The following is a 27,352-nucleotide window of genomic DNA, read 5'->3' as shown; positions in this document are numbered from 1 at the left end:
TACAATACACAACATATATCTATTGATTTATTCAGTCAATCAATCGTCTTTGTTACGGTCCAAGACCAGCATAAGACAGAGCAGTAGAGCATGATTAAAACAAATTATGAAACCATAAAGAGAGCCAGCGTGGTGTAGTGGTTAGAGTGCTGGACTAGGACCGGGGAGACCCGAGTTCAAATCCCCATTCAGCCATGAAACTAGCTGGGTGACTCTGGGCCAGTCACTTCTCTCTCAGCCTAACCTACTTCACAGGGTTGTTGTGAAAGAGAAACTCAAGTATGTAGTACACCACTCTGGGCTCCTTGGAGGATGAGCGGGATATAAATGTAAAATAATAATATAATAATAATGATGATGAAACTATGTTATTTTAGATTTCTACACTAATGCTATAAAGCTATAATATAATATTAAAAGGCTGCTACCTTTAAAAGAGAGGATAGCTATAAAATTATTAAAATTCTAAGCATATAAACAGTGGTATATATAAAATGCAAAAAGCAGTGGCTATAATAAAATACATAAAATAAAACATCTAACTAAAAACATTAAAAATATAGTACAAAGCAGTTTAAAACTGTGCAGAGCTGATTCAGGAAAATGGCCCGGCAGTCACTACCCGACGGATCCTCCATGCTGCCACACAGAACTTGGCAGTGTTATATGTGAAGACCGGATTGTCATTTAAGAGCAGCAACCAGGAACAGTCATGGTTTGAGTGGTCAGACTACTTGCGAAATAGCAGAAATATCAACTTAGTCCGAATGTCCCTGTAAATGGGGCAAAAAAAGGAGTACATGTCTTGTGGATTGTGTGTGACAGGGAGGGACAAAGTCTCTCTCTGCAATTGGGATCTTTCTGAATTTGCCTTCCAGTACTGCCACCTAATGGCACAGCGGGGAAGTAACTTGCCTAGCAAGCAAGAAGTTGCTGGTTCGAATCCCCGCTGGTATGTTTCCCAGACTATGGGAAACCCCTAAATCGGGCAGCAGTGATATAGGAAGGTGCTGAAAGGCATCATCTCATACAGCACCGGGAGATGGCAATGGTCAGCCCCTCCTGTATTCTACCAAAGACAACCACAGGGCTCTGTGGTCGCCAGGAGTCAACACCGACTTGATGGCACAACTTTACCTTTACTGCAGAGGGAAGGGCATGGCAATAGGCAAGGGCAAAAGCCCTTCTGTGGCTTGGGATTTCTAGCTGTGATGGGTATGTGGCGGGGGAGGCAGAATATCTGAGCCTTTCTGAGGACAGGAAGGGTGGAACCTTGCCTAGGTCAGCCTGATTTATTTTAACAGTTGAATATCCTGCCTACCAATTATTCAGAGTAGCATGCAGATGTGTAGCAAGAGTGAAGGAGCAGCTTCTGCTTTTTTTTTTTTTTTTGCATGGGAGGGATCTTACAGAAAAACAGGTACCACTTTCTCTTGCACTTGCTGTAGGGAGTTTTTTTTCATTTCTGGCCTGTTTTCTCTGCTTCTTCTGTGTGTTCTGAGCCTTCCTCACTCATTTCTGTGCTCTTTCGCCCCCTTTGACTATTTTACTCCATTGTCTTCTCAACAGGCGTGGAGCCTGAATGCCAGCGGCCTGTGTGCGGCAGCGGTGGTCCCGCTCACCCCAACCCCGCATCGGACGTCAGACACGGCGGGGGGGGGGGCATGTTCTGGCTCCCGAACGGAGCACCGTGGCTCCATTTGGGAGCAACGCCGGCCATTTAACTCCCAAAGAGGCTACGCAGCCCCTTCTGGCGTTAGTCTGGTGCTGGTGCTGGAGCTGTGTTCGCAGCGCAGCCAGGAGTGGCTCTTTCCTGCCTTAAGGCAGGGAAGAGCTGCTCCTGGCCACACCACGAACGCAGTGCCAGCCATTTAACAACCGAAGGGACCGCGCGGCCCCTTCGGGAGTTAGATTTGGGCTGGCGCTTTGTTCGCAGCTCTTTAAAAGCAGGGAAGAGCCGCTCCAGGATATGCCACAAATGCAGCGGCCATTTCACTCCCGAACGGAGGCTGCATGGCCCCCGCCCGGGAGCTAAACCAGCACCCCCACGTCTGACATAAGACGCGGGTGTGTGTGCGGGTGTGTGTCGGGGCCATGAGGCACGGCCCCTGATTGGGTGCAGCCTGGGTTCTTTGAACCCATTCTCCCAATGGTGGTTCTGCCCCTGCTTCCCAATAAAGCTGGCTTCCTCCCCTGCCCAACTTTAATTTTTGCCAGTGATTCACTACCTCTGTTCTTGTACTCTCTTATGTCACTGGCATACAACTCATTTTTCTGCTAAGTACTCTCATTAAAAGTTTCTGGGTTTTAAAAATGTATTTTAAATGTATTTCCGGGTTTGTAAAATGCTGGTTTTAACCTACTTTTTCTGAAAATGCCGGAGCAAATAAGGAAAGGCACTGATGTAGACTCATTACCATGATAAGAGGGACACTCTCTTTACAAATGCAGTTATTGGGGCATAACTATCATAGGGCAAGGGGAGACAGTTGTCTGGGGGCCCACAGCCTTGGAGGGCCCCCAGAGGCAAGACACATGACTGATTCCTCCAGCCGCGCACCCACCCGGGCTTCCTTCAGTTGCATTCATCCTCCGAAATTGATGTGAGTGTTAAGACCTGGAGCTACCAGAACAGCATGTCTTTCTCTAGTACCATTAAATGACTTGCATTGTCCACAATTTACAAAACCTTAAAAAAAATAATTTAGGATGGTGTTCTATTGTGGCACATAGGAGATAGATTATAGAGTATAGATTATACTATGCTTTCTGTTACCACTATTCAGGCTCATTTAAGATTTCTTTACTTCATGAGCTGAGCTTCAGTGAGTGGGGGCCATTTTAAAATCTTGTCTCTGGGCCCACTCCAACCTTCTTACGCCCCTGGCAGATATAGCTCTTTAGAAAGCTTCCCCCACCCCGCCATTGGCTAGAAGGAAAACACAGAAGCATGCCATGTGAACTTGCATCAAAACAAAACCTGAGAGCAGAGGGGAGGGGCTTCTTCCCTCAATGCCGTGAGTGTGATTCGAAGTGGTTTCGCTCAACATTTGCCCTGCAGCTTGAAGCCATGTGCCGATAAGTCTCTGGTTCTTTCACTCCCTTCTTTTTCTGCCCTTGTTACACCTTTAAAAAAAAAAAAAAGACAGTTCACCCTATTTTCTCTCTCTCTCAAATTCTTTAGCATGTTGTTCTCTCAGTGCTTTAGTTTTTCTATCATTTATCTTATTGATCTTTCAAATCAGGTTTTTTTTTAACTCTCTTCATTCAGCTGAGAACATTCTAACACATTTGGCCAGGATGTGTTGTCCTGCTTTATACCAAGTCAGGCTATCGGTCCATCCGGCTCAGTATTGTCTGCATGGACTACTGTCGGCATCTCTCCAAGGTTTCAGTCAGGAGCCTTTCCCAGCCCTATCTGGAGGCAGCAAGAGATTGAACCTGGGACCTCCTACACATAAAGCAGGTGGTCTGCCGTCTTGGATGCTCTGAGCTCTGACTCCATTTTGTCTAGTGGTCAACATCCAGAGCAGTGAACTGCGTGCTGGAGGTGGTTGTGCTAGCACAACGTTGTTGTGATAAGTCTGGAGCTTGCATTCCAGACTAGACAAGGCTGCTTGTAACTGCGCAACTGCAGCACACCTCCTTTGTATTTAAACATTTTGTATTTAGCCTTTACTGAAGGTGTGGCATTCCTTGCTCCGGATGTTGGCAGCCACTATTTTAAGTCTTGGACTTTTGGTCTGATGTATGTATTTTCTGTTGTGATTGGTTAAATATTTTTGGTTTTAATGCTGTATTTTATTATACACTGTAATTTTAATTGCCTATTTATATTGTACAGCACTTTTGAGTTCCATTTTTTGGAAGAAAGATGATATAAATCAAATAAACAATTTCCAGTGACCTTCTTGCAGCAGAATCTGAAGGTCTTCTATCTGTGCTGCTCCTTCTAAATCTTTCTTCAACCTTTGCTGTAGTTGACCACTTGCCTTTCTTGTCCGTCTTTATGGGTACAGTTTTGTCATGGGTTTGACCATACCTTTCTCACAGTTCTTTCAAGGTTTGACCAGTGGTTCTATTTCTTCTTTTTTCTGTAGGGGTTCCTCAATATGTGGTCATCTTCTCTCTATTCTTTATATTCTCCCTCTTGGTTCTATCTATCTATCTATCTATCTATCTATCTATCTATCTATCTATCTATCTATCTATCTATCGCCTGATATATATATGTGTGTGTGTGTGTGTGTGTGTGTGTATACACACACAATCTCTTTATTACTCATTCGTTTGGTCTCCAATACTGTTTTGATGGTTTACAGAATTCTTGTTTTATTTTTGCTGAACTTGATCTTTCCCTTTATTTTCTTGCCCCAATCTCTGCTTTCTCTCAATGGGTGCACATTCTTCCCTACTCCTCCTCTGCTGAAACTGAGCTTCTGGGTTTTTTGTTGCTCCTCTCTCATCTTTTCTTTCTCTTGTTCTTGATAATGTTGTTGTTTGGTCTTCTTAAGCTTGGAATCTTGGAATATTCCTTTAAAATTCTTTTATTTTATTTTCTCCATATGTCCATGCTTTTGCCAAGTTCTACCATTTTCAGTTGATCAAAATAGCTGGAGTTCATTCTCTTCTTGTTATAGATGTGAGCAAATGATTAGCTGATTTTTATATTTTCCGATTCTTCCTGCTGTAATATATTTTTGTTGGTCTCCTCTTCTGCTCCTCTTTATTCTTTCTTAAGAATGCTGTTGCACAGCTCATCTTTTCCACTTGCTGTTAAGATCACATCATTCTTTTGTACTGCTGGGTAGTACACAGACAAATGAGTTTTCATGAAGGGCCACTGAAATCAATGAGATATAATCTCGTTATGGCTGACATGTCCCACAGCATAATGTGGACACTTCTGAACTACTTGTGCTGTGGCGAATGTTTAAAATGCACACCCATGTTGCTGTTCTGATACTTCTTACTATTGTGAATTCACACATTGAAGTGTGACTTGCATTATTCTTAAAGCAAGTTGCATCACAATATGTGATTAGCCAGTGGTAGTGGAACAGCCTTATTGCATATCAGGATGGGCATGTGTTTTCGGTGCCTCCAGCATCACCCATGGTGGTTCAGAACTGTCTGTGTTATGCTGTGGGACATGTCAGCTAGCAGGACTTGGCCATAACTAACTTAGTCTGTATGCTGCCTGCTGTGTTCACTGGCTTACTTTCTCTTCTCATCTGTGCTTCAAGTTTCTTGTGCTTATTTCTAAAGATCTTCACACTGTCATTCCTTTATACCTTTTTCCTCTTCCTCCCCTCTGTGTTTCTCTCAGAACCTTTGCTCTGGGGTTACCAAAGTGAATCAATGATTGCCCTCTCTTTTCCCAATGAGGCTATTCAGTGGCTATTCAGTCTATACACAATGAGGCTATTCACAGGATGGGACAAAATCGGGCTAGCCTCCGCTAGCCCGATTTTGTCCCACTGTGGGAACCACCGGGCTCGGCTGTGAGCCCGGTGGTTCCTGAGTGGGTAACCCGCTCAAGTAGCCCGCCCCTTAAACTGGGTTTGTGGAGCGAGCGCTCCACAAACCTGGTTTTTGGGATCGTGAGTAACCGCGGTGCAGCTCCGTGCCACAGCTACCCATGAGTAGTCCCCCAGCGGGAGGCTGAAAAGCATCCTCCTGGCTCGGGGGTCTCTCCAGTATGCCCTGTGCACCAGGGGCGTAGCAAGGTTGGAGTGGGCCTAGAGACAAGATTTTAAAATGGCCCCGCCTCACTGAAGCTCAGCTCATGAAGTAAAGAAATCTTAAATGGGGCTGAACAGTGCTAACAAAAAAAAAAAGTAAAATTTAGATAGATAGATAGATATCACCTATGTGCCACAATAGAACATCATCCTAAATTATTTTTTTAAAGGTTTTGTAAATTGTGGACGATACAAGTCATTTAATGGTACTAGAGAAAGACATGCTGCTCTGGTAGTTCCAGGTCTTAACACTCACATCAATTTCAGAGGATGAATACAACTGAAGGAAGCCCGGACAACTGAAGGAAGCCCGGACGAGCCCCAAGGCACTGGGCCCCCAGACAACTGTCTCCCCTTGCCCTATTATACTTACGCCCCTGCTGTGCGCTCATGCAGGGCATACTGGAGCTTCTGGGGGCCGCACAGCCCCCAAACTCCCCAGCCCCTGCTGGCTCCATCACGGAGCCGGCAGAGCTTAGCCCGTTCTCCCTGCAAACCCGGCAAAAGCAGGTCTCACTGATCGTGAGACCTGCTTCAATGGATATTTTTGTATACCACTTTTCAACAAAAGTTCCCAAAGCGGTTTATACAGAGAAAACAATAATAAAGTAGTAAGATGGTTCCCTGTCCCCAAAGGGCTAACATTCTACAAAGAAACATAAGACAGACACCAGCATGCTGGGGTTGGCTAGGGCCAGTTCTCCCCTTGATAAACAGAAGAGTATCACCACTTTTAAAAGGTGCCTCTTTGCTCAGTTAGCAGGGGACCGGTTAGGGTTAGGGTTGCCTGTTTCCATTCTCCCCTGGCAGGTTTTGTTTGGTTTTGCCGTTAGAAAGCCCTTGGGCTTGATGTCTGCTTCTCTTCTTCTGTCACTACTTTAAAGCATCTTCTTAAGATGCAGCTTTTTTCATTCTGGCTTTTGCTGAATGGCTCTCCTTTCCCCTCCGAGTCCTCCCTAATATGGCTTGTTTTTGCCTCCAGGCTTGTAATCTAAATCAAAGGCATGTTTCTCTTTTTATTTGTGCACATCTAGTGATTTTAGGTGCTTTATAAATAATAATAATACAATAACAACAAAAACCCCACAACCCCAAGCATTAGCAAGAACTACTTAAGCTGAGTCAATCCACCCTAAAAGCTTGCTTTAAAAAGAAAACCCATGCATTAAAGGTCTGTAGACAGTCTCAGATGGAATTTCTGAGGAATATTATATAGCTCAGGAATAACCACTGAAAAAGCTTTTTCTAGAAAACGAGAAGCCAATTCACATTTTCCTATGTGTGCAAAATACAGTATGTGCATGATGCATTACACATGAGATCTACATGCCAATTTCCCCCTCTTGTTCCTTTCAGATACCCAAGACCAGTAAGAAATATGGGGAACAACACACACACACACACACACACACACACACACACACACACACACACACAGCCAATGCAACATGCATTTTATTTTGTACTCTGGTACAAATTCTCAGTTTTGAAACATAAAGCAAAGTTCTGCCCTAAGGAGAGCAAATGCTTCTGGCAATCAAAGAGCACTCATGGAGTGTGTTCCTTATGAGATGCACAATCAGTGTTTAAGGTTTGATAGTTACTAACCAGCTCTTGAAATTAAGTCAAAAAGCTAACAGGGAACCAGCGCAGTTGACAAAGGTGGTTGAAGATGCTCATGTCACTCTGACCTTGGCAGAAAGTGGGCTACTCCATGCTTTACAACCTCTTGACTTGAACATTCTCAGTGTCCTAATTGGTAGGCGCAATCCCTGCCCAACACCACCTGACCAGGAACTGGGAGGTTTTAATGTTGTGTGCATTCCCAGTTTCCAATCATATGAACCTGGAAATGTTGCAACGATGCCTAGTTGGCACCACACCAGCCCAACGTGCAAGTGAGATGGATAATCTGGGATTTGAACTATGGTTACTGATCCCAGTTACGTGCCGGGTTGGTACTGTGCCTACTACCCAACATGGCAGAAAATCCCCGGCTTCCTATGATCAGATGTCAAGAGCACGTGAGGCATGCAGATCTCCTGGTTCCAGTTTCCATGCTATGGGGATCATGAGAACCAGCCCATAGTGTAGTTGCAACTGCCTTGATGCCTTTTTCACATCCTTCTCCTTTGTGTGGGCTGAGCCATTTCTGTTGATGCCTCAGTTTCCCCAGTCTGTCCAAAGACCAACTTGGATGGTCAACAAGAGGTGATCTAGATGGCTGGCTGGGAGGCTGGATGTGCTGAATTGGTGTACTCTGCCTAACAAAAGCTTGGAACTTCTGCACAAGTGCACACTCCATTGGCTATTTTGTTGCTACACCAGTTTGACTAAAAAGGAACTCTCTTTTTTTGTCCCCTTAATTTTTAATAGCCTAACATGCCAGTCCTTTAACATATAACTGAAAGCATGTCCACTGGAATAAGTCACTAGTAGATTTCTAGAGACTAACAAGTCCTGCTGGAAGCTTTTCCTGTGCTCTTTAAAATATATGCATTCTGTGTGATGAGGCAAATTTTCAAAACAAGCATTAGCTTGTGAAGCATTTCCAAGGCATCACAAACCAGGGGCGGAGGGAGGCCAGCAGTGGCCCGGGTTTGACCATGGTGGTGGCCCCCCTAACCCCGCCCCCTGCATCAGATGTCAAACTCAGGGAGCATTTATCCATGGCCCCATGTCTGACGTCTGATGGGGGGGGCTGTGTCCCCCCGTTTGGGAGTAAGATCGCCCCACGCTGCATTAGTTAGTGGTGTGCCCGAACCGGTCCGGCGGCCATTCCAAAGAATGGCCGAACTGCCGGACCGGTTCGGACTGGGCTGGTTCGGGTCCGGGTGGGGGGTATATCTTTAAGGGCGGGGAGGGCTTGCTTAGCCCTCCCGCCTCCTTGCCCCCGCCAGCGCCCGTATTTAACATTATAGGGGCGCTGGAAACCAGCCGCCCCCCCCGCCGCCGCCGCGAAATCACTCTTAAAAACATCCAGCCCTCCCTCCCTCCCAGCTAGCTGCCCGCCCGCCCGCCCCCCCACCCACCCAGTCGCTCACCCGGTCGGTAGATACTAAGCGAGAGGAGCTCCGGCACAGAGCTCCTCTCGCTAGGAAGGCCTCCGGGAGAATGGTGGCTTGCGCGCGCGCGCGCGCGCGCATGCGCGCACCGCAAACCACGCCGTTCTCCAGAGGCCCGGTCTACCCGCCGGGAAAGGGCCGGGTAGACCGGGCCTCCGATCGCTGGGTAGACCGGGCCTCGGAGGCCCGGTCTACCCAGCGATCGGAGGCCCGGTCTACCCGGCCCTTTCCCGGCGGGTAGACCGGGCCTCTGGAGAACGGCGTGGTTTGCGGTGCGCGCATGCGCGCGCGCGCGCGCGCAAGCCACCATTCTCCCGGAGGCCTTCCTAGCGAGAGGAGCTCTGTGCCGGAGCTCCTCTCGCTTAGTATCTACCGACCGGGTGAGCGACTGGGTGGGTGGGTGGGTGGGGGGGCGGGCGGGCAGCTAGCTGGGAGGGAGGGAGGGCTGGATGTTTTTAAGAGTGATTTCGCGGCGGCGGCGGGTGGCGGCGGCGGGGGGGGGGCGGCTGGTTTCCAGCGCCCCTATAATGTTAAATACGGGCGCTGGCGGGGGCAAGGAGGCGGGAGGGCTAAGCAAGCCCTCCCCGCCCTAAAAACAAGGCCCCCCTTCGGTGCCGGTCCGGACTTCTCCGGACCGTGCACATCCCTAGCATTAGTAGCACAGGCCGGAGCCACTCCAGCCATCCTGCCAATGCAGTGCGGGCCAATCGAACACCCAAATGGAGCTGCGCGGCCCCATTTGGGAGCAAAATCCACCTGCACTGCATTGGCAGCGTGACTAGGAGCAGCTCTCCCTGCTTTTAAAAGGCAGAGAGAGTCACTTTGGCTGCACTGCCAACGCAGAGTGGGCCGATTTCGCTCCCAAATGGGGCCACGTGGGCGAAATCACCCCCCTCCCACGTCTGATGTCAGATGCGGGGGTATGTCTGGGGCCTTGAGGTGCAGCCCCTGAGGGGTGAAGGCCCGGGTTCTTTGAACCTGTTTGCCTGATGGTGGCTCCGCCCCTGCCACAAACATCCCTCCTGTTGCAACTGGTGCAAGTGCATGGGTTGTATTTGCAAGTTGCCTTCTCCATTCATAAACTGTGAAGGTTCCATATGATTTTTCTGTGTCAGTAAAGATCATATGAATTACATCATTGATGTGTCTTAAAATAAAGCATTATTTTTTCTCTCTCCATGCCTTGTTATAGCTTTAGCGAGCAATATAAAAATGCAACCACCACAGGACAGCCTCTCAACACCAGTTGCAGGGGAGCAACAGCAGGAGAGAAGGCATGCCCTTACCTCTTGCCTGTGGGCATCTCAGAGGCATCGGTGGGCCACTCTGTAAAACCTGATGCTGGGCTAGATAGACCTTGGGCCTGATCCTGCAGGGCTGTTCTTATGCAGTCTGCTGCATTCAAGCAAACAGCCTTAAGTGTTTTACACTCCCCAACCCAGCAGAAGAATACATCAAAGCCCTGTGATTTATTATGTACAACAACAACAAAAATATGTATATACTGCTTTTCAACACAAGTTACCAAAGTTTATTTACAGAGGGAAATAATACATAAATAAATAAGATGGCTCTCCCAGACAGACCTGTTTTTGACAGCAGAACACTCTGAGGCGATTCACATGCACACCAAAAACCAGGCTAAGAAAGCCCAGCCCATTTTTGAGTGCAAGTGTGTACTGCCTGGAGCTGTGTGGCTCCTGGTGGCAGTGTGGCGGCAGGCCCGCTTACAGAGTCCACCACATAGCCTGGGTTTTGGGCGCAAGGGTGCCCAAAAAGTGGGCTAAATGCTCATGTGCAGAAGGTTGCCGGTTTGAATCCCTGCTGGTACTATATGCCTGAAAGGCATCATCTCACACTGTGAGGGGGGAGGCATGGTAAACCCCTCTTGTATTCTACCAAAGAAAACCACAGGGCTCTGTGGGCGCCAGGAGTCAAAATCGACTTCCCTTTACCTTCCCTTTCGACTTACCTTCCCTTTACCCTGTTAGTGGAATAGCATCCCCAGTGAGGTTTGCCTGTCTTCATCACTTTGTTCTTTTAGATGCCAGGTAAAGACCTTTTTGTTCTCTCAGGCCTTTTAAATTTTGATATTTGATTTTTACAACTGATCTTTTAAGAATGTTTTTAAATTTTGTATTGTATTTTGTATTTTTCTTCTTCATGTTGTGATTTCATGTGGTATGTGTTTTTTTCTTTTCTTTTTTAATGTTTTAATCTTATGGTGTGAGCCACCCAGAGAACAATTTGTTATGAGGCAGCTAACAACGTTTATTATTATTTATTATTATTATCCTCAATAATCTCTTTCACACCCTCATCATCTAAGAGTCCAACCGCATCCCTGGCAGGTTTTCTGTTTCCAATATACTGTATTTAAAGATATGTTTGTTATTCCCCTTGACACTTCTACCTATATCCTCTCAAACTGTCTTTTTGCATCTCTTATTGTCTCCTTGCATTTCTTTTGCCAGAGGTTATGTTCCTTTCTGTTCTCATTTGGGCAAGACGTCCATTTTCTGAGGGAATTCTTCTCTTTTATAGTTTCCTCAACTCTGCTTGTTAGCCACGCTGGCGTCCTTCTGAACTTCTTTGACATCTCGCATCAGGTCCTAGGAACCACTCAAGATTAAGTCCAAGGTTACTTTCTCTCTTGTTGGTATCTAGGAAGTCCCAGGTTCAATCCTTGGGATCTCCAGGCAGGCCCAGGAAAGACTCCTGTCTGAAACCTTGGCTGCTAGACAATGCTGAGCTAGATAGACCAATGTTCTGACTTGGTAATAAGGCAGTTTCCTATGCTCCTTTTCATGTGCCAGTTGCCTTACTCCTGCAAATTGCCACCTTTGCTCTATCATCAGTTTGAGGAGATCCTGAAAAAGCAGTAAGCATTGTGGTCCCCAGTGAAGTTCACCGAGTTCCTTTGCACGCTTTACCTGGGAACCACAGCAGTTTTGCAGTTATGGTGCACAGAAGTCTGTCTTGGTGTGGGAGGAGTCCAATAGCTCTGTGAGCCCTCTCATTCAGCTGGTAGCTTCAAAAACTCATGAAGGATTGATTTAACAAAGGTAGGCATGTCATTATGTTCTGTTTCACCTGGCAATACGACTAGCCTGATGTTGCAATGGTGACTCCTGCCTTCTAAGTCAAGCTTTTGGACAGGAGAGCCACAGACTTGCAATAATTTGAATGGCAGGCTGGCACTGCCTGTCATTGTCCCCTGGCCATAATGATGCCCCTGTTACCTGGTAGCCATTGCCACCACCAACTCTTCTTCCACCTCCTGTTGCTTGGTGACATTGGTAGCCACTACCCCTCCTCCTCTTCCTTCTCCCACCGCTGCCTTTTGCCTGCATGGCTGCTTCTGCTGTAGCTGGTAGAACTGCCACAGCACATTGTAATGACACCACCATGCACGGCTGGGCAGTTAGATGCCCGGCCATGCAGACATAAGGTGGTGGAGGAGGAGGTGGTGGTGGCGAGGCAACGAGGGCCAGAGGAAAAGGGTCCAAGGGTGGCATCCAGCCCATGGACTGTAGTTTGCCCACCTCTGAAATAGGTTGAGCTCCTTAGACTGTAAAGATGCTAACTCTGAGTGGAGTGATTTTCTTGCAAGGATGACTCTGCTCTGTCTTCTTCAGCTGCAATATGAGATTCAGCAACATCTAGTCTAATATTAACAGTATTTGTTTACTGCTGCTCATATATCACCAGATTGTAATGCACCCAATCCACCTTTAAGCTCTTTAGACACTTCTTTCATTCAGTGGTGGATTAACGGAGAGGCAGAGCAGGCATTTGCCTACGGTGGCACAACTTGAGGAAAATTTTACAAAAATCTTTGGGAAATTTTGTAAAAAATTTCCCACCCCTGCTTTCAGTAGCATCACCAGATGCAGGTGAGGCAGTGGCTGTCCTGAATCAGCACTTGGGTGTGGTAATAGACTGGATGAGGGTGGACAGATTTGAGACAGAAGTACTGCTGGTTGGTGGCTCATCCATCTGGATGTGTAATGTCCCCCCTGTTTCCATATGAGGTGGCACACCCCCACTAAAGGACCAGCTTCATAGTCTGGGAGTGCTAATTGATCCAGAATTGTCAATGGAGGCTCAAATGGCCTTTGTGGCCCGGAGCACCTTTTATCAGTCAGTTTCAACTGATGCACTGGCTGTAACTTTCCTTGGCCACAGGTATCCATGCAATGGTCACCTCCTGTTTCAGGTTACTGCAATGCATTGTACATGAGGCTGCCTTTGAAAATGGTATGGAAACTGCATTTGGCTTGAAATAAGGATGCAGGATGCAACTGTGTTTTTGGTCACATCACAATGGTGGTTCCTCAGCTGCACTGCCTCCCAGACCATTGCTGGGCCCAAGTTAAAATGCTGGTTTTAACCTTCAACTGTAAATGACTTGGGATTAGGTTACCTGAAAGAGTGCCTTACCCCTCATGTTTCTACCTGGACCTTAAATTTTTTGGATGCCCTGCTCTGCGTGTCTCTGCCAAATGAAGGGAGGCAGGTGGTTACTAGAGAGAAGGCCTTTTTGGTGGTAGCATCCTGTTTGTGAGGCTTGCCGGGCACCATCACTATATTGTTTTAGATGTCCAGTGAAGACCTTATTGTTCACCCAGGCTTTTAAACAACTTTTTAAAAAAACTATTAGATTTCATTGTAGCTTTGTTTTTAATGTGCTTTTAACTGTATTGTTTCTTTCTTTTTGTTATCTGCCTCATTTTAATGTGTTTTTAGCCTACCTTCCAGTAGGCTTATGAGATCACCCAACATTCTATGTGTGTCCATGTGTGGGTCCCCCGCTATCAACTTTGCAACGTCTGGACCAATATGAACCAAATTGGGTACAGTTGTAGGGACACATAGGGACACCTCAGCAGCGTAGTTTCTGATGATGTCATCTACCCTGATCCAAGATGGGTAAACTTTTGAGGCGCAAGTGGGCTAACTTGTGAACCGTCTAACCGATTTGAACCAAATTTGCTACAGCTGTAGGAAAACATAAGGATGCCCAAATAGTGTGGTGTGTGATTATGTCATCCACTCCAAATTCAAGATGGCGGCTGCATGAACATCTAGGTTCTGTGTGACTAATTGGTGGACTGTCTAACCGATTTAAACCTAATTAGGTACAGCTGCAATGAGTGACACACAGGGACACCTCAATGGCATAGTTTGTGATGATATCATTCACACCAATTCAAGATGGCGGATGAGTAAACTTTTGAGGTGCAAGTGGGCTTTTAACCAATTTGAACCAAAATTGCTGAGGTGTAGGAACACATAGGGATGCCCCAGTGGTGTAGTCTGTGATGATGTCATCCACCATGATCCAAGATGGTGGACATGTTAACATTTGAGACACAAGAGATCTAACTTGTGGACCTCGATCTGAACCAGATTTAGTCCAGTTGTAGAGATAGTGAAAGTGACAAAATGGCCTGTAGGTCTGAGCATTCTACTTTTTCAGGAGCTGTTACCATTTTAGAGGATGGTGCCTTTAGCCTAGCAGATTTTCTTAGACGTGCCCAGGGTGAAATGGCTCAAGAGCAACACAGCTCAATATGCAGAACAATAAGTAGAATTGTCAAGTGCATCAAAGATGCAATGAAGAGAACAATTAGTACAGAGTTACTGGGGGGATTCCACTAGGAGAAGGGAGCCTTTTCAAGTGCCGGCGTGTTCTGTGGTAAGTCCCTTGCCATCTTATTTTTGAAGTAAGGCATTCAGCATATGCTGTGGACCCTCTGATGGTCCTGGGCCCTCAGATTGGTGCCCAAGTTGGCCAAACCTGACTCATGTTGCCTGTGTGTAACATCATAGCTTGTGGCTGGCAATATGAATCCTCTGGGTTGGCTGGACTGGTGTGAATGATCTCAGTGTAACTTTGCATATGCTACCTTCTCAGTCCACTTCATGCATCTGACAGATTAGGCCTGTGCTGTATTAAGTCGCTTTAAGACTCTGAAATTTCACAGCTGGCTGGGTGGGATGGGGGTTGTGTTTCTAGTCAGTCCTGAATGGTATTGTCGTTGGGAGGAGAGCTGGTCTTGTGGTAGCAAGCATGACTTGTCCTCATAGCTAAGCAGGGTCTGCCCTGGTTGCATCTGAATGGGAGACTAGAAGTGTGAGCACTGTAAGAGATTCCCCTCAGGGGATGGAGCTGCCTCTGGGAAGAGCAGAAGGTTCCAAGTCCCCTCCCTGGCAGCTTCTCCGAGATAGGGCTGAGAGAGATTCCTGCCTGCAACCTTAGAGAAGCCGCTGCCAGTCTGTGAAGACAATACTGAGCTAGATAGACCAATGGTCTGACTCAGTATATGGCAGTTTCCTATGTTCCTATGTCTTTTAGCCTTGTTTGCAGAGTGCAAGCTGTTCTGCTTAGTATTTGCAAGCTCTTCCATTTTAGCTGTCTAGAGCAAATAATAACAATCATGTGTTGTTGCATGATGCAGCTCCTTTAGGCAAAAGCCACCACGGGGAGAAGAGTGGAAGAGAAATGGGGAGTTTGAAGGGAAGTGGAGGAAAAGCAGCCGCTGAGGGAGCGAACAGGAGAGGGGAGGGGTGGCAACAAGGAATCTCTGCAGCAAAAATGTCTTCATAACAGGAAACGTCTCATAAAATACCTGTGGTTTGGCATGTATTGTTCAGATGGCCAAAATATGCACCTGGCAGCCGTACCCTCCTATTAATGCTGCATTCTGTCTGGTATTTCAATGGATCTTGAAATTATAGGAAGAGGGGAGGTGGCAGCAAACGTGGAGAAGGGCCTGTAGATCCCAGAAAGCTGAAGGAGGCAAAGAATCGTAGAAACAGCCATGAAGTTTACAAAGTGGGACTTTCCAAGTAGAGATCAGATTTTTGATTGAGGAAATGGCCTTTCCCTCCCCGTTCTGCTGAGGGAGCAGTTGACAACTTGGGTCAGAGACTGGAAGGTAGTTTGTTTGCACGAACCATTCCACACTGGGGTTAGTGCCGTCTTGCCAAGATTCTTGTTCTGAGCAGATTACCAGTTTAAAGCTGAGCTCCCCCCTTCATGGCTTTGAAATAAAAATCTACTGACTTTGCATTCAGTCTGACCCACCTGAAGTTCTACAAAACATTAGTCTTTGTGTTGTGGTTTCCTAACCAATTATATGCAGCAGCAGTGGGCGGATGTCAGGTTTGTGTGATCTACTTTGTTTATTTCTGTTAAAATGTCAAGGTTCAATAACCAGCACCAGATGGAAAATGGCAGCCTGAGACCTGAGGATGGAGTCAAGTACCTACCACGTTCACCATGAGCCATACACTGGGATAGCGGCATTTGAAAATGCACAGCTGCATCTAAATTGCTGCAGACCAGGGATTCTAACATCAAACCCCCCAAAATGACTAGCAGTACTATATACATCTAGTCTGGCCACTAATTAATAATTTGCTTATCACTAACAGCTAAGTGAGAGGTGATTATACCAAGGCCAGCCTTTGAATCCATGGTAGAGAATCTTTGTTATCATTTGCAGTTTAATTGCAGCCTGTGTCGGCATTCTTTCATTCTGTTTTCATCTGTTGGCGTCCCACATTCGGACATTTCACATTCAGACATTCAGGTTTGGGGACCACTGGCTAGTCTGCCTCCGGTTCCACGTTATGTCTGAATCCGGCCTCAGATTTTAGCTTGACAGTTACTGACTGCTTTTAATGCTACTGTCATGTTTTATCTTATGCTGGTCAAAGACTGAAATACATTGATTGATTAATTGGCCTTCCGAAAATGCTGAGAATCAGACCTTGGCATGTTTCTAGAGAGACAGAAGCCCTATCTACTGTACCAATGTGTATTAGTTTCATATACTTTTAACTGTCATGGCTTCCCCCGAAGAATTCTGGGAACTGTAGTTTTGTCAAAAGAGAATTGTAGTTTTGCCAAAAGAGTTTTGCCAAAAGTTTTCTGTTAAAGATAATAAGCCCTTTTCACAGGAGTATAATTCCATGGGAAAAGGGAATAAGGCTCTACGCAGGATACATGTGTAGAGACAGAACGAGGTCTGTGGGGAGAGCGGGCTTGACTGCGCAAGTGCATGGTGCCTTGTGGGGAGCCTCCCAACGCCGGGAGGCTTTTTCTAGCCTCCTAGTTGGGAGGCTACTTGTGAGTCTCATCTTATGTTTCTTTTTAGATTGTGAGCCCTTCAGGGACAGAGTTCCATCTTATTTATATATTATTTCTCTGCGTAAACCACCCTGAGCCATTTTTGGAAAGGCGGTATAGAAATCGAATGAATGAATGAACGAGTTGCTGTGGTGCGGAGCTGTACTGTGGTGACACATAGGGGCTATTCTTACGAGCAGCAAAAATCGGGCTAGGAGAGCCTAGCCCAATTTTTGCTGCTCGTGTAAACCACAGGCAAGCCTGGTGGCTTACAAGCGGCTAGCCCGCTTCTGTAGCCCTCCCCTAAGCCTGGGTTTGTGTAGCGAGCGCTCCGCAAACCCGAGCTTCCCGCTTGTGAGTAGCCACAGCACTGCTCCACACCATGGCTACTCATGAGTAGACCCCTGGAGGGGAGGCGAAAAGCCATCTCCCGGCTCCGGGGGTCTCCCCAGTGTGCCCTGCGTGCTCACACAGGGCATACTGGAGCTTCCGGGGGCCGTGCAGCCCCCAAGCTCCCCAGCCCCCTGCAGCTCCGTCACGGAGCCAGCAATTGTGTGGGTGGGCGATCCGGCCGCCCAGGGCTCCCTCCCTGCTCACCCTTCTAAACCGAGTCTCACTGATCGTGATGAGACCCGGCTCATAGTCTTTTGACCCATTTTTCAGGGCCTCTTGCACCTGAAACCTGGTTTAAGCAGCGGGCTCCATAAGCAGGTTTGCTGCCAAGCTGCCGGCGGGAGCCATGTGGCTCCCGTTGCTGCACATGAGCATCAGGAACCGGGCTGGGATCTCTTAACCCGGTTCTTGCTGCTCGTGGGAATCGCCTCGTTGAGTGTTAACCTTTTACAAACTGTAGTGTAGAGATGCCTCCCAAATCTCTGCAATGGGAGAGTATCCTGACCTTGAGTTTTGGCAAATCCCATCAGGGCCAGTGATGATGTGCACTGATTTTTTTAATGCAGATATTTCGGATAAGCAGATTTCAGCTCTTAATTAGTTGACCGGCCATCAAAACCTGACAGCAGCTGCCATTCCTCAGTCCTGATTTGCTGCTTTTAGGCCCCTGAAAATGGAAAGTGCTTGTTTTGAGCTGATGATAATTATTACAATCCATCATCCATGTGAGACAAGCCTACAGAGAACGTAGGTTTAGCAGCCGACAGCAGCCAGAGTGCAGAGACGGGATTATGCTTCTTTCAAAGCGGAAGTGAAGAGAAGGCCCCTTGTGTCAGAATTAATAAAGATTGATGCCAGCCTCTGCAGCGCCTTGCAAGGAAATCCAGCCATTTCCTCCTGCGTGCTTCAGTTTGGTTTGCGCGTTCACAAAGCATCTGCTGTCGAAGCAGAGAGTGTCTGTCACGAGACCACTGGGGCTGACCCTTTGCAGAACTGGGCAGGTCAAGTGGATTGGTGAGTCATCCTTGGGCCTGGTGTAGCTGCTGCCTCGGAAGATGGCTTGAGCGGAGAAGTCTGGTATACCTCCCTGAGCCATTTTGGAAGGGTGCTATACAAATCAAATCAAATCAAATCAAATCAAATCAATAAATAAAATGCCTCAAACCCGCTACTTGTGGTCTAGAAAGAGAAGATACTGAGGAGATGCCTTTGCTGAAATTATTATTATTATTTATTACATTTATTAACCGCCCCATCCAGAGGCTCTGGGCGGTGTACAACTTTTTAAAAAGACATAAAACCCACAATTCAAACACAATGCTAAAAACAATATAAAAACAATTCAAAAACGATTAAAACCATTTAAAACCAATTAAAATACTTTTTAAAAACAACAACACTTTGTGATTTACAATGGTCAATCACATCCTTTCCAGTTCAGTCCCTTGAACCTCCAGGTTCTTCTCAGGCAGTAGGGAGCCTGCCTCTTGGATAGCAATTGTCACTCCATGCAGAGTAGACCAGTAGTCTGCTCTTTTAAAGCAACTTTGTGTTCTGCTTTTAGAGGCTGCCGCTCAGTGGTGGAGCTCCATGCAGAAGGTCTCAGGTTCAACCCCTGTGCCTCAAGGATTCCAGACAGTAGGGGTAGGAGAGACCTCTGCCTGAGGCTCTGGAACATCCGTTTTCCATCAGAGCAGGCAATACAGAACTAGTTGGATCAAATCAGGGCTATGAATCTTCTGACTTAATAAAAGGTGCCTTCATCTGTCCTCCTGTTTTCTGCCCTCCACTTAAAGAAAGCCCTCCTTGAATCTGTGTGAAATGATGGTTTGGGTATATGCACTAGAAATAGTATATGAAGTAGCTCTTGTTCATTCCTTATTAAACTTTCCCTTTCCCTCGTATGACTCGATTTGATTCAAGGCATCTCCCAAACAGAGGAGAAATAGACCATAAAGGAGCCATCAGGCTCCTCAAAGTAAGCAAATTCTGGCCCAATTCTGATGTAACATTTGGAGCTCCTAAGCTTACTTTTCGAAGTAATACCATTTGTCCATACATGGGGGAATGTTGTGTCAGAAAAATTGGATACCTACGTAATTTTTCCAGCATTGGATCTGTCTTCTGGACCTAACCTGAATCCAAGTCTAGCACTGAGAAAGTTGCATAGATAAACAATTCCAGTGTTTTTCATACATGCCTGGCTAAGCGATTCCATTGCTTTTAGGTAAACGTGCCCCAGATTTTGGCCTGTTGAGCAGTAGATTCTGTGAATATAACAATTGTCTTGCAGTGTCAGGCCTGGGCTCTGTACTGCGCTGTGTTCTCTGTGTGTATGTGTGTGGTTTTATAGTGGCAGTCATAGACCTTTGGAAGGTTGGCAGTCTTATTCCAATTCAGTTTTATTTCAGTCTCTGACCAGCAATACAAAGTAGACAGATTTTAAAAAGCAACAACCTTTAAACAGTAATAACAATTCATCCTAAGGTATAACATGTTAAAGGTTTGCATGCAATTATGATGCATGATGGCAATATCTATCTCCTATGTTAATTTCCAGCATCTGCTAGTCAGAGAGATGATGCAGAGGCCACACCAAATGCTCAGTGGCTTCAGATGGTATCTAATGCTAATGCCAAGAGTCCCTCTAAACATTCCTTTGATATTCCACAGGAGTTAACAGTCAAGGAATTTATTAGCACATTTCCACTTCCCAGGGATGTACTGGATTAGTTCTATATTTCTGTTGCCTAGTTGCTGTATGTACTGCCAGCCCAAGTCACCAAAACCTTAATGTACTGGTGCACTTCTTGGCAAATTTTAATTTAAACATATTGATGGTTTGTTTTTTGAAAATACTGTGGGCAACGGGAATCTTTGAGAAAAGGAGTTTCCAAGCTCAAGCTGCTCTCCCAAACATTTGGTGGCTATAGATGTTGTACAGAAGGGGAAATAGAGGAAATAAATGTTGACATTTGTACAGAAGGGGAAATAGAGGAAATAAATGTTGACTTTTGTACAGAAGGGGAAATAGAGGAAATAAATGTTGACTTGCACCCTTCATTTCTGGTATAACATCCAAGGTGGGAGCTCCTGCATCTCCCCTGTTTAAGATGTGGGTCCAGCTCTACAGGGTTGTGCATGGAACTGGCTAGCCTGGTTCGGTTCGAGTGCGAGCTGCACTCGAACCTAACCAGGCCAGTTCGGTCTGGCCCCGATTGACCCGCTCCCCCATTTGGTTTGGTCTGGGGTTGGTTTTTGTTGTTGTTGCATTTTTAAAAAAATTTAAATTTTTTTTTTTAGTACCTGTAGCCCCTTCGGGGGCCTTCCTAAAGGCCGGGGGGGGGGGGAGTCTGTGAAGGTTTACCCTCCCGCCCCGAACCTTATTTATCACTGCCTTCCATTTTGGGCTCTGTAAATCAATGGCCATTTTGCCTAAGGCTGCACATGCAAAATGGCCACCGCTCCGATTTACAGAGGCCCGAACGGGCCCAAAAGGAAGACTTTACGGGCTGTGGTGGTGATAAACGAGGCTGGTGAGGAGAGGGGGGAGCTTCACGGACACACACACACACACACACCCGCAGCCTTTAGGAAGCTCCCCGAAGGAGCTACAGGTACTAACATTTTTTATTTAAATTTTAAAAAATCCATGAGTTGGTGCGGGGGTTTGGTTCTGGTCCGGACAGAACTGGGGGTGGGGTGTTACGGTTCGACTCCAAACCCCTGAACCAAACCGTCGAACCACGAACCCCTGAACCAGTTTGCACATTCCTTTTGCCCGGTGGTTCTCACGATGGGGGGAAACTGGGCTGGGCTCCCTTCGCCCCGGTTTCCCCCCATTGTGAGAATAGCCTCCCTGTATTCTAAGCTAGGCCAATTGTAGTCAATGGACCAAGACAAAGAAATTGTTCTGGCTGATAGGTTCAGGCCCCTCTATCTTTGTTTCACCATCTAGAGCCCCATCTGAGGACTTCCTCCCCCACTTTCTGTTTTTCTTTGGCCCACAGTAAATCCAGACAGTTACCCCGCCACCCCCTGTTAAAGTAAACACACATACATTCCCACACCTTTGATTGATCTGGATTTTTTTGACTTCCCTGTTTAAACAGGCTCTCCATTTTCTCCAGCCTCCCAGTGCAATTGCTAACCCCCTCCCCTCGGAACAAATACATCAACCTCTCAAAATAATTAGCATTGAGGTGAGCGGAAACTGTGCCCTCAGCTAGCCTTGTGATTAATATTTAAATGGAAGGGCTTGTAAATCATCAGAGGCCCTTTGAACAAACTCGTGGCTGTTCCAAGCCCCCAGAGAACGAAAGGAAAAGAGAGGCTGAAATCATTTTGCTCAGGATGAAGTATGAAGCACTTCCCACCAAGGGCTGGGTGAAATGGACTCCCCCCCCCACGCCTCTTATTTGGACATATATATTTGAAATGCAGACAAAGAAGGCATTTCAGCTGTAAGGGAGCCTATTGCGGGCATTCAAGTTGTGGGAATAGCAACAAGGAAAGCTTTCACAACATGAATAAAATAGATACTGAGGCTATTCACACGACCGCTTGAAAGCGGGCTAAGGGAGGCCAGCCTGCTTTCGAGCAGTCATGAAATTGCGCAGCTCCCGGTGGATAGCCCACTTAACTCCTCCCCCTTAAACAAGGTTAGTGGAGCGAGTGCTCTGCTAACCCCATTTTGGTGATCGTGAGACCCCTCCAACAAGCCTCCCGGCATCGGGGGTCTCCCCAGTATGCCTCACGCACTCTCACGGGGCGTTCTGGGGCTTCCGGGGGCTGTGGGCTTCCCTGCCGCCCTTACTGGCCCTGTGACAGAACCCGTAGTCATGTGGGCGGCCGATCCAGCCACCCAGGGTGAGCCTGGCTAGGCTCTACACAGGGATCATGTGTAGAGCCTCACAGTGTAAAATAAAAGATCAATAAAGTTATACAAGTTAAAAGACCAGGCTAAAACCACATTTAAAATAACATATCCCCCCCCCCCAATGTAAAATATTTCAAATTAAAAGAAGCCTATAGAGATGTCTGTGCTCCTTGTATCAAAAGAGCCAGTGTGGTGTAGTGGTTAGAGTGCTGGACTAGGACCGGGGAGACCCGAGTTCAAATCCCCATTCAGCCACGATACTAGCTGGGTGACTCTGGGCCAGTCACTTCTCTCTCAGCCTAACCTACTTCACAGGGTTGTTGTGAAAGAGAAACTCAAGTATGTAGTACACCACTCTGAGCTCCTTGGAGGAAGAGCGGGATATAAATGTAAAAAAAAAAAGGTAGATTTGCAGCACAATGCCTGTTTGTGGGCTGAGCAAACCCAGCCCCTCAGAATATAATGAAGATGACTGACAACTGGCCACAACATTACAGTCTGAAATGGCTTGAGGTGAGGATGCTTAAAGGACTGCTTCCTCCTGTGTGACCCTTCCTTCTTGAAGGGGGCATGGGATGAAACCCCCTGGGATAGGAAGTTCCACAGCTGGAATTTTGAGAAGTGGACCCATTGGGCAACTGTGGATTCCTTATCTAGGAAGTTGTCTGATCCCCTCCCTGATGGCATTTAGATGCCAGGTGAAAACCACACTCTTCCGGCTTGCCTTGATATGGGGGATAACTGAGTTTTTGCGGATTCTTTTCTTTTTAAGCTGACTCTTTTTGTATTGTGCTGTTTGGGTTGTGTGGTGTGGTGTGTGTGTGTGTGTGTGTGTGTGTTTTAAATAGTGATAATATTTTATTGTTTTTTGTTTAAACCTTGTTTGTTAACCACCTTGAAAATCCCGCTGATGGAACAAAAGGTAAGATAAGGTAATATATGCCCTAAGAATTGGCTTCTTGTACTTACAGATTGTGTATGGGCTGTTTTAATAATCTGAGGTAGAATTCAACAGAGAAGGGTGTGTGGTCCCCCTTCTACCAATCTGTGACCCTGTATTTAACCCTCCCCCAACCATTATTTTGCCAGGATCAGCCAGCAGGTATCTGGCCTTGGCTGTTTTAGGGATGGTCTAACATCATATCCGCCTCCTGTTGTTCATTGACTCTACCTTCTACTCCACAACTGGATCCATCCTATTGGGTTGAACGTCATGGTGCCTATAGGCTGCTCTTGGTGCTTATAGACAATTTTTCCATGGTGGACAACATTCTGCTTTTACATTTCCATGAGGAGATTCATAGCCTGTCCCTCATTTCAGTCAGAGATTTGCTGGGGATAAGAAAAAGTGTCTTCAACAAGGAAAAAATAAAGGTTTTTCTTCTGGGTAAATGAGTATGGATTGTGTCATTAAACATATAGGATGTTTTACTACTGTGCATTCTGAGTATACTCTGAAAGAAAGGGATGTGAAGGCATCTCTCTTAGAATGTCCTTGACTCTCTTGCTGAATGTGAAAGTCTTGTAGAACTCTAAAGTTCAGTTGTACAACATGATGTCTCTTTTGGGTCCCTTCTAGGACTATGGCTCTGTGATCTCAGTCTCCTGGCCTTTAGCAGATCTTCAAAGGAAGCATAGATAGGATGTGAAACTGGACTTCAGGTCTCTGCAAAACATTTGCACTTGGTCCTGCTGCACTAACACTCCAGGTAAGACTTCTACCTTCTCTTGATTAGTGGCGAGTTGTAACTCAGTGGTGTGTGACGTGGGTGGCAGCCTGTGGCTAGATGTTTAGGCAGCTCCTGCTGGCCTCCACAGCCTCCTTCGTCAAGGCTGACAAAGAGCCCAACCTCTGGCCCCCCTACATACCTCCTGCCTGCCTCTCTCTCATCCGCCCATCTGTCTCTCTTCCTCCTCCCTTGTGTGTGGGCTAATAATGTCACTGCAGGCAGCTCCTGTGACCCTGGCCCCATACACACCAGCTCTTTGACAATGCCGGTGAGGGAAGTCAGGAGGTGAGCTTGTAGAGGCCAGTGGTGGCCACCCCAGCCCCGTTGGGTGGCCAGAGTTCATTGAACACAGTTGTCCAATGGTAGTTCCATCCTGGTGTAGCATGTGCTTTGCAGTCAGCAGTTCATCAAGTACAATCCTCCAGTTAAAGGGATGTCTACTCAAAAGAACTTGGAGAGCTGTTGCTATTCAAGTAGACCATGTTGGACTAGACAGAGCAGTGGGAATGGGGGATAAATGTGGAAATCAGTGGTGGAATATACACTTGGCATGCAGAAGGTCCCAGGTTCTGTACCTGGCATATTTAGTTAAAGGGTGTCAGGTGGTAAAGCTAGGAATGACTCCTGGCGTTGGGAATCCAGTAGTGAGAAACCTCAAAACAAAAGCCTGATTTATACATATACACATAACAAGTGAATTTGCCTCCAGGCTCAAAACTTGAGAAAATTCTGCCCATGCCATAGAGAGCCATCTGGAATAGTCTCGTTTTATGCAGAATGCTTAGAACAAGGTATTCAAATAACCGGAAATGTGGGTGGTTTACATGGAGTTACGTTGAAGCTATGCCAGACAGAGTGCAGTGTGTTGGAATAACTGGGGTTTGTGGGGTTGCGGTATTCAAACAACTGGTTGATGAAGCTAGAGGGAGATTGGGTTTGCTTGTTTCTTCTTTCTTTCAGAGAACTGAAAGCAGTTTGAAAGCAGGATGACTTCTTGTGGTGTGTGCACCCATTCTGCTTTTGCCTCTAGTCAACAAGTTGGCAAACTTCTGTATTGCTTCAAAAAACGGTAAAACCTGTTCGCCCAGAATGACAGTGGAGCAAAAGAATGAGGTGTCTACACCACAGGAGCCCCTTAAAAGGCGACTCTCATGAGCAAGTAAAACTGGGCTCCATGGCGGGAAATCCACCTATTTAGCCACCCACTTAAACGAGGTTCACGGAGCGAGGGCTTTTCTGGTCATGTGTCTGCCACGGCTGCTTGCAGCTGCGGCGGGATCCCAGAAATGCACCGTGCACTTGCGCGATGCATGACTGGGGCTCCAGGGGGCTAGACACCGCATGGGGGCGCTTCCCTGCACCCAACACCTGGAGCTGCAGGGCGAGCCATGGTCGGGCGAGGGAGTGATGGAATCAAGCCACCACTTGTCTGGGCGGGCAATCTGTCCACCCACCAACAGGTGAGCAATCGACTGTGGGGAAAGTGGGTCAAACCCGCTCTCCCCACAAACCTCCTCTCAGTGCTTTACACTGCTTGTGTGAAGCGCCTCATTGACTCTTAATCACTCCAAACTCTTTTAAAAGTAAACAGTTTCCTCCAGCCTTCAGGTTTAGGCAATGTCGGGGCCCAGTGGGGCCTGATGTGAACAGCAGGGTCAAAGCAGGCTGGTGGACCCCCTTCAGAGCTGCCATGTCCCAGAGGGCTGGAACAAATAGCATGGTTGGGGTGGAGCTGTAATTGAACAAGGAGAACAATTGGTGGTGTGTGTGTGTGTGTGTGTGTGTGTGTGTGTGTGTGTGTAAACAAATATCCCTGGAAGAAAGGGGACCAACCAGCTGAGTGACAGCTCACTCTTCCCTCTTCCGTGTTGATGCTGTATGGATATATGTTATGGTGCAGTGGAGAAGTAACTTGCCTAGCAAGCAAGAGGTTGCCGGTTCAAATCCTCAAAACATCTATATCGGGCAGCAGCGATGTAGGAAGATGCTGAAAGGCATCATCTCATACTGTGCGGGAGATGGCAATGGTCAACCCCTCCTGTATTCTACCAAAGACAACCACAGGGCTCTGTAGTTGCCAGGAGTCAACACCTACTCGAGGGCACAATTTTACTTTTACTTTAGGTTTATATGGTTAAAGATGATTCTAAGCCAGGGGAATGCATGCATGCAAGTGTGTATGTGTGTGTGTGTGTGTGAGAGAGAGAGAGAGAGCAGAATATGTATCTGCATGTGTCAGGAGTGTGTGATATTATTTGCACAGGAGTGGGAGAAACGGCATGTCAAGAATGTTTTGTTTTTCACCATGTCCAGATGCTGCAGTTCTTCACAGGAGAGGAGAGGATGCAGTATATAAATATGAGTGGTCATAGCAGGCGAGGGGCTCAGGGGCCCATCTTTGCTTCTTGTCCCAGGGCCCACTCCAACCTTGCTAGACCCCTGAATGTGGTTTAAGATTGGCTGCTGGTTAGTTCTGAGCAAACAGAGAGCTGAGACTCTGAGGCAAATAATGTGGTCAGGTTCCAGAGGAGACAGGCCAAGGGAAGGCGAGAGCATATTTTTCCATTGTCAAGAAGCTCAGACTTGACAGCCAACCCCAGAGGAGTTCTTATATAGGGCCAGCGGAAACCCTATTGGTTCCCCAGGTCATGTGACTCTTTCTGGGCTGGCTGATTTCCATTGCTGTTGAGAGTGCACTAGAGCAGCAAAGCTTAGGTCAGCCGGTCCTTCCCCCCCTGCAAGCTACTTTGGTGGTACAGGGAATAAGGTGCCTCAGCTTGGCTGCCAGAACTCCATGTTTGAGACCCCCACTACTAAATAGATAAGGAAATTTAAGAATGTTAGAAGTGTCCTATTGGATCGAACTAAGCTTTTGTTGAGTGCAGCATCCTGTTGTTGTTTTTTACAGTGAACAACCAGATGCTTCCAGGAATATAATCACCCTTTCCTACTGTGTGCCCTTCAGCAACTCTGGTGTTCAGAAATTAGGGAAAGGATTTTTAGGGAGCATGCTCCCTAAGGAGGCTGCTAGATTTTAGATCTTCATTAGGGTAATTTTTGTCAGAATTTTCTGTGGTTTTATATGACAGCTTCCCAAGCCATTCTTGGCCCCGAAGAACTCCAAACCGCTTACATCATGCAGCGATGTTAGTTGCACCCAGAGGAGCCCACGTTCCAAACAATTAACTCACTGAGCCTTGCAGAGTACCATCAAAGACAAAATTGCTATGCCGAATGCCAAGGGTGATGGATTGTTGCTTAGTGACCTGAGACATCGTGGGCGGAAGGGTTCCTTCTCATGCAATATCCGGCAACTTGTCTGGAGCGAGCATTGATAGTTTATTGTTTTTCATTATTCATATCTGACCCTGTAAGCAATGAGCCTTGGCAGGGAGAGGATG

The 27,352-nt window shown here is 46.8% G+C and overlaps 1 protein-coding gene across 5 annotated transcripts in view; it reads left to right on the top strand.

The window, feature by feature from the left end:
* Nucleotides 1–27,352, top strand: part of COL8A2 (collagen type VIII alpha 2 chain) — a 200,312-nt gene that overhangs the window by 117,773 nt on the left and 55,187 nt on the right. For 3 of the 5 annotated variants that reach the window (XM_053267903.1, XM_053267900.1, XM_053267902.1), the window contains one exon: nucleotides 23,801–23,930. The gene's annotated coding sequence lies outside the window, so the exon portion shown is untranslated. Of the gene's footprint in view, nucleotides 1–20,810; nucleotides 20,960–22,675; nucleotides 22,735–23,800; nucleotides 23,931–27,352 lie in introns of those variants that run through there. The other 2 variants (XM_053267901.1, XM_053267905.1) reach the window with 2 other exon arrangements.

Source organism: Hemicordylus capensis, chromosome 7 (genome assembly GCF_027244095.1).
Source record: "Hemicordylus capensis ecotype Gifberg chromosome 7, rHemCap1.1.pri, whole genome shotgun sequence".
Classification (NCBI taxonomy): domain Eukaryota; kingdom Metazoa; phylum Chordata; class Lepidosauria; order Squamata; family Cordylidae; genus Hemicordylus; species Hemicordylus capensis.
The sequence above is the reverse complement of the archived record's forward strand: the minus strand, read 5'-3'. Positions and strand labels throughout refer to the sequence as shown.